Below are 12899 nucleotides of genomic sequence, written 5' to 3' on the forward strand. Positions count from 1 at the left end.
TTAGAAACTGAGTCATTCATTTCTTGTTACTGTTCTCAGAGTTACCTGAGACAGTCTGAACACCCAATGCTCATGCACAGAACAGCTTTTAGACCCTAATATCTTACACACATCTGGGTCACTGATGCTGTGAAAACATTCAACTTCACCATGACCCCCTGAATAAAAGAAAAGGAAAAATTTAAGAGAAAAGAAAATTCCTACATAGTGCAGAGGTATTCTATTGTGCTCTAGGATAATCAACAAATTTTGCTTTTACTGTTGAATTTCAAACTATGTCTGGTATGTTGTTCTTTTGGATGTACCTTGCAGTAGCTATTGGCTATAAGGTGAAAGATAACTGGTAGTTCTCTCTCTCCCTCCCTCCCTTTCCCTCTTTCCCTCTGTGCGTTTGTGTTCGTGTCTCATGTCTATTTTTTCAAATACGCGATTTGGTTCATTTCAGTCATTTTTAGCATCCACAAATATTTAGTCAAGTATTTAATCATCTCGTGAAATACCTCACAGATTCGTCCTATGAAATAAGTGGTTTCTCTTCAGTGCTAAGTCATAGCAAATTATCATCTTTTTTTAGGTTGATTTTGTAGAGTGTTAAATGCTATTTAAATTTCACTTCAATATGAAGCCATTTATTTTTCTCCTAATCACTTAAAATAGCAAGAACCAATCAACTGAAGTTTTTCTCCTTTTTATGAATACATCAGTCTACTCCAGACTCACGTGCATGTTTCTGCCTTTAGGTCAGTGGGAACTTTTCCCAGCTATGTGTTTTTTTTTTCCCCCCTTCATTCCTAATTTCTCTCAGGAACAAATGGCAGCATAGTTAAATGTTAGAAACTTGTTGCTGAAGGTGCTAACCTAAACATCAGTGCCAGGATACGACTGAAACTTAATAGACTAATTAATTTGTCCACTGCACCTCTGACCTGGGAATTATGTACAATGGGCTATACTTTCAGAACTGAGAGTCTGGGATCCAAAATAGAGAAAATGCAACTTTTGTGTGCTTTACACATCAACATGCAATTAATATTGGGTTCTTTTAGGAAACAGATTCTGAAAATGTAGCTTTATCCCATCGCATGTTTTGGAAGTAAGATACTACAAGGTTCTGTGTGCCTTTTTGTTTCAGTTTTCTTCTTTTATATTTTATAGTAGTACTGAACAAAGCCCTCACATTATTTGATCCAAATATCCTTCTGACCTCCAGAGAAGCCAACTTATATAGACTCCCACAATTTCTGTATTATCTGTTCCAGTGTAGTATGCTCATTAACAACCACAGTCACTCCTAGAAAAAAATAGGAACTTGACGCTTGAGTGACATTTAAAAAAAGTGTTTATGTTATGAATTCCTGACTCTGCTATTTATGCTTCTATCAGTAAGAAGATTAACTTTATTAATTTTATTTCCCCTTATATTCCTTTTCTCCCTTCTTCATTTTAGAGACAGTTTAAATATTCTTCAAGGGCGGTTAACATTGGACTGCCACTGAATTCACTATCAGTGCTGGATAGAAGCCAAAATGAAAAAAATCTGTTTATGTTAGCCTGTCAATGTCTGGTTATGCATCTCTCTGGGTCTTGTGAACTCACAGAAGTACCAAATAAACCCTTTTCTGTTAGGATTTTATTTACAGCAGAGTTTTAATATTTTGGTAGTTTGTGGATTTGGAAGCACTCATTAGGCCACCAAATGTCTGTTGAGCACAGGGCAGGCACTCTTCTAGACACTGCTGATAAAGTGGTGAACAAGACTGTTGCTTCCCAGCTCTATGGAGGCTTACGGTCCAGTAGCAATAGTCATACACAAAGAGTAATAATGTAACTCAAGACAAGGCTGCTTATTATGTACACAGTGAAACAAGCTGAAAGGACAGAGAGTGACTGGAAGGTGTGTGAGATGCTGTTGTAGCCAAAATATTCAGTGAATAGCTTTCAGGGAGGCAGTATTAGAGCTGAGAACTAAAGGATGAGGTGGTAGCCTTTGGGTAGATGCCGTTTTCATTCGGTTATTGGCAGTCACTTTACCAAAAGGAAAATGCAAGATTTCATATACTTTTCAGTGAAGGCATAGTGCATAGATATAGTAGATGCTCACAGGATATTAGGATGAACAGAATAAATAGATACTGGCATATGATTTGAGAGGAAAATGCTTTACCTTTCTAAAGTTATGTTGCTTCCAGTAGTGGAGTGAAAGTTTTAGGTTTTGTGTGCATGTTGTTGTTGAAATGTAATGTGAACCTCACATTGCATTTTTTTTCCATTTATTTACTTGTTTAATAGGTTTCAGCGTGGTCAAGAGAGTGAATGTATCTGACGTGGATGCACTGCGCATAATCATCAAGAACGTTGTTTACTTCAGTTATCAGTGGCCTGTTTATCTGGTTGGTATCTGAAGCAAGTCAGATTTGCCATGATACTTCACCTCATGGTAATTAAATCATTGATTTTAAGGGAAGAACCATAAAATGAGTTTGTGTGTCAAGTTATACAGGCAATTCACCATATGTCTAACCAGGTCACGTAAAGGTTAGTTAAGGTGTTAAAGCAGTAATTGGAAATCTGGGGTAGGGGCTAAAGGGGAGGTACTAGTGAAGGCGGGAAGTCAAGTTGTATAGAGGCCAAACAGAAAGAGTGACGTAGACTCTGTTTACTGCCTTGAAGTGAATTTTCTTTGTACCCATTTCAAAAGAAAACCTGATGAACAGGTATGTTGGCAGTGTCTTCACTTTGACAGGTTGGGGTGGGTGGGGGAGATGGAATTCTGTTATCTCTGCACACTTAGTGTTTGAAAGACATTCCAAGATCAGTAGGTGGATAAACTTGGTTTCCAGTTGAGGCTTTAAAATGTTCATCTTGGCCTGTTTTTTCTTGTTTATACACTGAGAACTACAGTTATAAAGATAGAAGAAATATTTATTCACAAACTAAGAATGGATTTGACTTTCAGTAAAGATTCATGGTAAATGTCGACGTTGCACAGTCTTTCCTTGGCTTGCCTCTCTTCTCACTCAGTTTGTTTTCATCCACACCTATACTTTCAGTGATCATGATTCCATTTCTTGCACCCCTTTTCTCATATCCTCATCATTTCTCAGTTATACTTTAAAATAGCTTCCTAACATCTGTCTGCTTTTCCCCTTTCCAAACTGTCTACCATTTCAGGAGCAGCAGGGATATCTGATCCTACCACGCTCTCATCCATGACCTTTAATGCTTCCAGGATTACATCCTGTAGCATACAGGGCCCTTCAGCTTCATCAGATCCTTACCTGCCATTCTGTCCTTGTCACTGCCCTTTCCCTCCCTACATTATAGCCTATTGGCTTTTAATGGTTCCTCAGTTTATCTGCTGGCTCATTCATTCATGATTGTGTCCTTTGGCACAGTGCTGCTTCCTCTTTCTGGAAAGTCATTCCTACCTCTTCTCTTGTTTGCCTGGCGAAGTTTTATTTATCCTTCATGATTCTATTTGAAGGAAATATTTTTTCGTCTGTGATACTTTCCTTGGCAGAGTTTGGTTCTTCCCCTCTGTCTTCTCCTAATGCCTTGACTACATCTCTGATTTGATTCTCAATGTAAATGTTTTCATGGCTCCCTCACAGTACTCAGTAAACCCTTTGGGGACAGACACCGCCTTCTGTTTTCCTCTTCATCCCCAGCCTTCAACGCACTAGCTAGCAGTGATTCAGCTGTCATGCACTGAATGAATAAATTGATAACTGCTTTGTGTTTTAGCACCATGCTATTTATAGTGTAGGAAAAATTCTAAGAATATGATTTAGTTCCTGTTTTCAATCAGGTTGTGATTTTATTTGGTGGACAAGATGTAAACACATGAAATAATTGGGAACACAAGATAAAGCATAGTATACAAAGGAATTATGTGTATTTTAAAAGTTTAACATATACACACATAATACACATGGTGGTTTGGAGGAAGGGCAAAGATCAAGTTTAAGTTATGAGATAAGCTTCTTGGACTAGATAAAAGTTTCATGGGATAGTGAGGGAGTTGAGGTTGGTTCGTGGTCTGAGGCATGAGCAAAGTGTTGGTTATTGGATTGATGAGTCCTTTGCATGTTTTGTCTAGCTTATTTTTACTAAGTCTTAGATAGGTTTACTGTATAGGCAAATGTTGAATATTTTTATTTTGTAAAGGGCCAAAAATCAAATAGGGGAAATTAGAACAATGCATGAAAGTTGAGGTGGATACTAGGTATGTATTGGAAAGGGATTAATCCATTTGAAACAGAATCTGGGCTGAATAAAGTTCTATAGGCAGATGCCCAAGTAGGAAATGGAATGATTGACAGAATCATCTTATTATGGCAGTGAGGTAAGACCTCTCTTTAGCTTGGTTCTAAAGAATAGTTGTGAACAGTATTTACTGGGGTCAAAGATGTTATGTCTAGAACATTCTTTACCCTCATAGGGAAAATGAAAAGAAAACCAGAGATAACAAAAACAAGCCAAATTCATTAGTTTTCAGGGGAACAGTGAGAAAGGGTTTAAACTGAGTTGGGGCACGACTGTTTGATGGGAGAGAAACCATCTTCCTGGGGAGTCAAAAGAGAGAATGCCAGTGGGAAGGTGTAGAAGGTTCACAAATTGAGCAAGTAATTATGTAGGGCTCTAAAGGCTGAAATCTATAACCACAATGTTTATACATTTCTCACTTGTCTATTAGTTTCCTGAGTACATTGAAGATAATGCTGCCTCAGCCTAGGATATGTGAGGCAGGAAGAAAGTTAGGGAACTCTAAGCCATGTTGTTTCCCTTGGGTCCTGAGGTCCCTGGCTGGTCATCTCCTCTGCACATTCCATAGTCTTCCTATGTGCATTTTGTAGATGATGTTCAGAGTTTTTAGTTGTCGTTGTCTAGTGGGAGAAACAGGAAGAAATATTTATATCCATCTCAGTCCAGAATCACTTATAATTTTTAAAGCTCCTGTTTGGTCCTTGCAATTTAGGATTAGAGCGTGCTGAATTGATAGCTTTTCAAACATAGGGAGGTAGGAGTGGCTTCAAGTTGCTGCGTATTTCTGGGCACCAAAAGACAAACTATGATCATAGCTACATTTACCATATGCCAAACCCTCTTTTAAAGCACATCATAATTTCCACAATACCCTGTTTCTACCTCAACCCTATGTTGAAGGGAAACTAGGGCAAAGAGAGGTTTTTAAGCTTTGCCCAAGACCCCAGACCATCTGATAACATAAACTCAACTTTTAGTCACTGTGTCCCCTTTACTGTTTGACGAATACATTGTTTTAGGACTCTGGCATCCTAAATTGGGAATCACCAACTTTCAGCAAAGGATTAAGGAAATTGGTGATGGAACCAGAAGCTTAAAGTGATAGATTGAGAATTCTGTATGTGAGCCAAAAAAACTACAAATTTAAGTTTTTCCCACACTTCTCCTTTGCGGTAGAATAATTTTTACAGCTTTTATAATTAGGGAGTAACCACCACTATGAGTTAAAACCAGGGTAATAACTAAACTCTTCAACATAGAAGTAATAGTTCTTGACAGTATGGTGGTCTGTGATGTTATTAGGTTGTCATGAAAACTTAAACTACAATTTGAAAGTGGGCCTGAGGGCCCATTGTACTTGCACATTTGTAAATTTTCCTAGACTAATGTAGTATGAGTTTCTTTACTTTGTCAAGTTTGTAAAAGTCATAAGCTTTGTCACTTAAAGTCAGGTCCAGAGCAAACTGAAAACTAACATTTGATATCTAGCCATAACTTTCTTATTTTCTCTTAATTTCTTGCTGGAAACAATCGGTAGAGGTGGCATATTACTAACACAATTTGGCAATATGTAGCAAAAAATCTCATTTGTTATTTTCCAGTTTTTAGGGTTAGTGGTTATATTTTCAGATTTTCCTAGTTTGATATAACTGTTTTTAGATATTACCTAGGAAAATGTCTTGTTTTGGTGCAACACATTTGAAAGCCAAAGCCATTTTAGGATACTTTTGCCACAACTGAAGGAATCCAGCCGTCCTGTAAGTACCTGGTGAATTTCAACAGTATTCTGGTTAGTCAGTGTGGTCAGTGCTTCAAGTTGAATTGTTTGTTTTGAATCAGATACTATTACAAATTAATCTAATACTACCCTCCCCCCTCTTTTTTTTTGGTCCAGAAACGAAGCCAACAATACTAATGCATGGGGGGGGGGTTATTATGATGATGATGTAAAAACCAAACATTTATGAAATAACAAAGCAAGAATTGTTCAAGACACAGACACTGGGTCTGGTTAATTTTTCCACCTGACTTCTTATAAATTCAGGCTTCTGCAGCATTGCTTATGATATTTTCAACATGTCATAGTTCCTGATGATAAAAATTTCTGTAGTTTTGCCAGAGCTTTAAGTTTTTAAAGATTTTTTTCTTTTGCCTTTATCACAAGCGTTGAACATGTGAAGAAGTAAACATTACTGAGTTGTACAGTACGTATGGGCTGAATTTCTATGAGGCTGCTGGATTGCTAGTCAACTTAGGTTATTACTCATTTCAGCGTTTCTTTACCATATCGTTAGCTATGCACTAAGGCCACTGTAATCGCACCAAACTCGTTCCTCTCCTTTATGCTGAATTGAATGTATTACCAAGTTCTGTTACTCATCCTCTTTTGATCTCCGGAGTTCACCCCTAAAGTGCATTCTTGTTTTCATAATCCTCTCAAGGCTTTCATCCTTGAATGACTGGATTTTGGCACAGATAGTTAACTGATTTCTCTGCTTGCTTTTTTCCAACTCCCTGTGGAAAAGTTGGTCTGAGTTTTAAGGTACATGGTAGTAGGTACATTATAAGGATGCAGTAAATGCTTATTGATTGGTTAGAAACAAGTTCTCAGAGGTAGAAAGTCAGATGCTTTATTCGAATGTTGGAACTTTAATGATTGAAGCCATATTTTATTTATTTTTTTGGTTTGGTGAAAAATCTTATGAAATTCAACTAGGTTCTTTCTTTACACGCCTTCTACACTTTAGTTGTGAAATGTGCACTCTGGCTCTCCTATAGGTGATGAAAGAAAAAAAAAGTGCTGGTTATTAACTTTGAGTAAACATTTAGTAGTTCAAAATAGTAAAGTTGAAAGTAATATTTTCTTTACAGAGGTTTTCCATTTTTGTCTGTAAAATGTAGGCATTTAAAAAGATTAAAAATTATGGTGAAAGTTGGCAGGTGGTGTGGGCCACATAAACAAGTAAAAGAAAGAAAAATTAGCATGTTATAGTACTTTCTTACATCCGTGAGATTGTTGAATTGAATTGATAACGATTCGTTTTGGGGAGCTTATTTTCAGTGCGTGGCTTTCTGTGCTCAAGAAGAAAAATAAAATGTTAATCTAATTCTAGTTTGTTGCTTTTTCATCAGAGTCTTTGAGCAAATTTAAAATTGTCTGAAAAGTGTGCAGTGAGAGCTGTGTGAACAGTCCTTTGCTTCTGTTGTTTTGTGTTTCACACATCACTCATCCATGCCCAACAGGTGTTCTGCCAGCTGTGCCCAAAACGTTTCACATGATTTAGAATCTGTTTCCACGCTTACCTTGTACAGGGGCTATTTGCTGTAAAAGGAGTTCTCTGATTACATAGTTCTTTGGCACAGGTGAAGGACTAGAAGACAGAAAAGCGAGTCGGATTTGAGTTCTACCTGCCTGTCGTCGTTGCTTCAGAAAGAGGAGGAAGCGGTAGGATGAGGATTGGTTTTCTGTAGCCCTGATACTGCTCAATTGATTTTTCTTTTCTTCTTCTGTACTTTGGCATGTATATTATATTGTGGCAAGGAAGAACTTAAATGCCGTCAGAGTAACTTTATTTTCACAGCTGCGTGAAGATGCAGTGAAGGAGTTGGAATTCTCAGAGATTTTAGAGCTATGTGGCCTATTAAAATAGAGGAAAAGAATCTCTACATTTCACCACTTCGATGAAGAAGTAAAAAATATGTAAGGTATTTTCTATCTGTGAAGTTAACTGATTAGTGATCATAAGTGACTGGGAACATGTAGGAAATTTTGTGAGTATATTGTACTCCTGTCAAGATAGTAAACAAACTTTAGAACTTCAGAATATTTATGTTTCATGCTGCTGAGATTAAACTGTTCTTGGTTTACTTACAATTAATCAACCAAAGAAACAAGTCTCAATAGGCAGTAAATTAAACAGAGCCATTTTCATGCTCATAAGTAGGGTTTGCCTTCAGCCATAAATAATCATGGTTGAAACATTTCATTTTCAAACTGTAGTTATATGTAACAGATACTATGTTTAAATGTCATCTTATAGCTAATATCACATTTAACTGTTGCTGCCGCTTTATGGTATACCATTATTGTACTGAATTCTAGCCTCAGAGTATAACACCAAATATAAGCAGGTGTTAAGAATTTTTACCTTAGAGTTGCAGGCATACGATAGAGTATGTCCATGCATATAAAATGGTCATATGTGCAACCCTGAGGATATGTTTGCATTTTGTGAACAAAATAAAACTGATTAGGAGCTAGGGATTGTCTAATACTTTCTCCGCATATTGTACTGTATTGTAGAACAGCTGTGATCTGAAGCACTGCAGTATCCTCAATCAGCAAACCTTCCACTCTGAAACTTTTACTTTTCCCTATTACTAGAAAATAAAACAGCTAGACCTCTTCATTCCAAAGAATATCTCAGTATAATGCAGTAGTCTCGTATGGCGGAGAAAAGAGCTGGCCCCGGAGTCGGTTGTCCTGAATGTGAATTCTCACTCTTCCGTTCACTACTTGTCTTTACCTGTAAATGAGGATAATAATAATAGTACCTAACACATAGGTTTGTTTGAATGTTAAATGAATTCACATGTGTTCAGTGCATAGGACGGTGCCCTGCCTAAGCCAGTCTGGCTGAGCTGTCGTCATTCAGAGGCTTGGTCCTCCCATACCTGAAGACTGTAGGTTGAGAAATACTATTGTGGGGAAGTGGAACTTCATATATTGTCATTTCTTATGGTTTTCATTTTTAAAGTGAAGGAAATTGAAATGGAGTGCTGTTAAATGAATCGTTTAAGATTAAACAAGTAATTAGTGGCAGATTTGGAACTGGAATTTAGGCCTTTTTCAGTGTTCGGCATCTGCTCTGTTCTTATCTCAAGAGCATTGAAATAATTTTAATAGTTGTCTTTTGTACTTTTGATGCTCAAAATTTCTCTTTTCTTTAATTTTTAATTTCATGAAAATAGTTAAAATGTTGCAGATGTATACAGTAGAAACTATTTAATATTCGTATATCTCTAAAATCCCTTTAAAAATTCTCACTTGGAAAAGGGTTTGTATGTCTTGTTATACAAGAATACTAAAATAAGGAAACCAGACTTCTTTTGTACATCTTCTCTTCTATCTGCCAGGGTCTGGAGCTACTTAACATTCTGTGCCATAACAAGTCATAGCAGTTTTTAAATTCATAGGTTAGCTCTTAAAATTAATAATGTATTATTGCTTTGCATTTCTCTGGAGGCCAGGATTCAATTTATCACACTTCCTGTGTAGATACATATTATAGCTGAAGAGAAATTGTTTTGTTTGTTTAGATGACCTTGTATAGTTTCCTTCAAGAGCCTGATGATTTATATTGTAATTTTTGCAAAGCTTGGTGTTCACAGTAGGGTGTCAGTTAGATGGTGATGTTCGTGCTTTGTGGGTCGTTGCAGTGGTTAAGTGAAGCTTCCTGAAGACAGGACTATAAATATAGGTCCTAATCACCTGCCCTCAGTGATTTTTTTTTTTTGAACTGAACTTTTTGCCTTATTGTGATGCTACCGCAATGTTTATAGTGCAACCTATATACCTGCATTGGCTGGAGAGATTGAATGGCTTGGCTGTCTGGGACATGTAATAGATTCCAGCCTTTTTCCGTGACATCATTATTATAACAGACTTCTTTGAGAATATGAACAGCAGCTGTGCACTTTGGTGAGTTTTACATTATGAACCATAACAACCTTTTCAGCTCTATACAAGTGATAGGGCAGCTTGATGCTTAACAAATGAAGCCAGGCTCTGAGCTGTGAAACTGTTAACAGATCTAGTAATGACATGGGCCCCATGTATGGAACATTTCATAATACAACTGGGGAAACCAGGGGTGACCGTCATTTAGCACATTGGCTAAAAGGTTTTTCTCTACCTCTTATTCAGTATAACTTCACAGAATCAGTAAGAAATTGACTTGTAGTTTGTGTCAATAGATGTAGCATATCTTCAGTTGAATTTTATTTTGAAAATATCAGGTTTTCCAGCATTTGAGCGTTCCATTTCCAGCCTTTAAATAGAAAAAAAGCAAGTATTATTTTCCTCGAAGTTTAAAAAAAAAAAAAAGCTTACTTTTTACCATAAAGGTAAGAATCTAACGTGATGATGTGAAAAAAATATCTTGATTAAAACATCTATGGATTATGTTTGTGTAGGAAAATAAATATATCTATTTCTAATCTGTGTAATAGTAAAGCAGAAATAAATAATTTTAGCAGAGAAATTTATATAACTGTTACAGGCCTACCTTTAAAATTCTTTATTGTATCTTATCAGACTTTTTCTTTCTGAATAATAATTTATTACTGTGATTTGCAGTGACAAACTGTATGCCTCCCATGTGTCTGTTTTTTGTTTTAAAAAAATTAATAACTTGGAAATGTCTTTTCCTGGGATATGTAAAATTCTGCAGAGTGTTTTAAACAAGAAAGATCAAAATTCCTGAGATAGGAAAATTTTTAGAAGAATATCCTTTATAATTCCCTATTTCATTAAAATTTATACTATGAGAATAACAATGATCTCACAAATAATCATGTACAATCCTTGCTAAAAGAAGTGAGTACTTACTGGGCATATACCCAGAGAAAACCATAATTCAAAAAGACACATACATCCCAATGTACGTTGCAGCTCTGTTTACAGTAGCCAGGTCATGGAAGCAACCTAAATGCCCATCGACAGATGAGTGGATAAAGATGTGGTACATATATACAATGGAATATTACTCAGACATGAAAAGGAACGAAATTGGGTCATTTGTAGAGACGTGGATGGATCTAAAAGAGAAAAATATCGTATATTAACGCATATATGTGGAACCTAGAAAAATGGTACAGACGAACCGGTTTGCAGGGCAGAAATAGAGACACAGATGTAGAGAACAAACGTATGGACACCAAGGAGTGAAAGTGGTGGGGGGTTGGTGGTGGTGGGATGAATTGGGAGATTGGGATTGACATATATACACTAATATGTATAAAATGGATAACTAATAAGAACCTGCCGTATAAAAAATAAATAAAAATTCAAAAGAAAAGCCACTGATAGAGACCAATGAATATATCCATAAGTAAGAATTACCTGTTTTAATATAACAAAAATTGTATCTATTATCTACTCATAGTTTAAACGTTGAATTTCTGAAATTTCTTTTGGCTTTGTATCAAGCATGTAATCTCCTGTAACAAGAAACTGTAAAGTTGCCTTTTAAAAATATTACTTTTTTTCTAATTGCAAAGGTAATATATTATAAATTGTAGCAATAGGTAACATAAAAAATTGATCCCCCCCCATTCAGAGAAAATCAATGTTAATTGTTAGCTAAGGTCTCACATATTTTTTTTCAGTGTACATCCTATGTTTTGAACTTTCTTTTTCTTCCTCTTTATATTTGAGCATCTTTCCACGTCACTACAATAAAGCTCTAAAAGGTGGAATAATGGAAATAGGTGATTTTGAATCTGGTGAAGAAAGACTTTTTAATTGATAGAAAAGAACTATGCTAGTTATCTCTGCCTCTCATTTATATTTTCCTCATATATTAGCATTTAAAGGCAACTATAATTTTTTAAAAATCACAATTATATTAACCTTTTAAAAGAAAAATACTTGGGCTTCCCTGGTGGCGCAGTGGTTGAGAGTCCGCCTGCCGATGCAGGGGACACGGGTTCGTGCCCCGGTCTGGGAAGATCCCACATGCCACAGAGCGGCTGGGCCCGTGAGCCATGGCCGCTGAGCCTGCGCATCTGGAGCCTGTGCTCCGCAACGGGAGAGGCCACAACAGTGAGAGGCCCACGTACCGCAAAAAAAAAAAAAAAAAAGAAAAAACTTGGTTTCATTATCAAGTACAGAAGAATGTGCCACAGACTGCTTAATGTCACTTTTGCAGGGTTTTGTTTTGGTTTTTTTTTTGTCTCCAGTTTCTGCTGAGTATTTGGAAATGGTTGCTTTTTTTCCCCCAGAAATCTTATTGTGGGGGGAAAAAAGAGTCTCATTTAGACTTTGGTTTTAGTATTTGCCATTATATTTCTTTGCTCATTGCCATTAAAGTATTAGTTCATATTCCCTTTATAGAATGTATTTTTACAGTAAGGTAGAGGCATCTTAAGCTAGTTCAGCTTTTACTAGCAGGTGATAGAAAAGAGTACCTGACATAGGCTTTCAGTTAATTTCCTTTTATAAGAGCCGGAGATCACAAAGGTGAACCTACTCAGATTTATGAAATTCTTATCGAACTGACCGATACTTGGAGGTTTGAGACATGATATTTTAGTGGGGGGAAAAAAAGGAGTTTTGGATTTGTAATCATGCCTGTTAGAGGCTTACAGATTGCTAGATCTTCACCCTCACAAGTTCCTTACGTAAATTTCTTAACCAAGACTCAATTTTCTCATCTGCCAAATGGATGTGTTAATTCCTATGTGATGGAATTGCTGGGAATAAAATGACTTCTGAAAAATAAGTATCAGACTTAATATTAAGTCTTAATAAATGTTATTTTTCTCAAAGTTTTCCAGCCTCTAAATAGAAGCATGAATAAGCACATCACATGTGCAGATCATGAAGCCAAAAAGTTCTTGTATGTTTTGTT

General features: G+C 36.4%; 1 protein-coding gene across 3 annotated transcripts in view; it reads left to right on the forward strand.

Moving 5' to 3' along the window:
- Nucleotides 1-12899, forward strand: part of BMPR1B (bone morphogenetic protein receptor type 1B) — a 421980-nt gene that overhangs the window by 191714 nt on the left and 217367 nt on the right. The window contains exon 2 of one of the 3 annotated variants that reach the window (XM_033400369.2): nucleotides 2290-2437. The exons of 1 other annotated variant lie outside the window; for it this stretch is intronic. The gene's annotated coding sequence lies outside the window, so the exon portion shown is untranslated. The remainder of the gene's footprint in view (nucleotides 1-2289; nucleotides 2438-12899) is intronic. One more of the 3 variants, XM_033400370.2, reaches the window with a different exon arrangement.

Source organism: Orcinus orca, chromosome 4, assembly GCF_937001465.1.
Source record: "Orcinus orca chromosome 4, mOrcOrc1.1, whole genome shotgun sequence".
In the NCBI taxonomy this organism is placed as follows: domain Eukaryota; kingdom Metazoa; phylum Chordata; class Mammalia; order Artiodactyla; family Delphinidae; genus Orcinus; species Orcinus orca.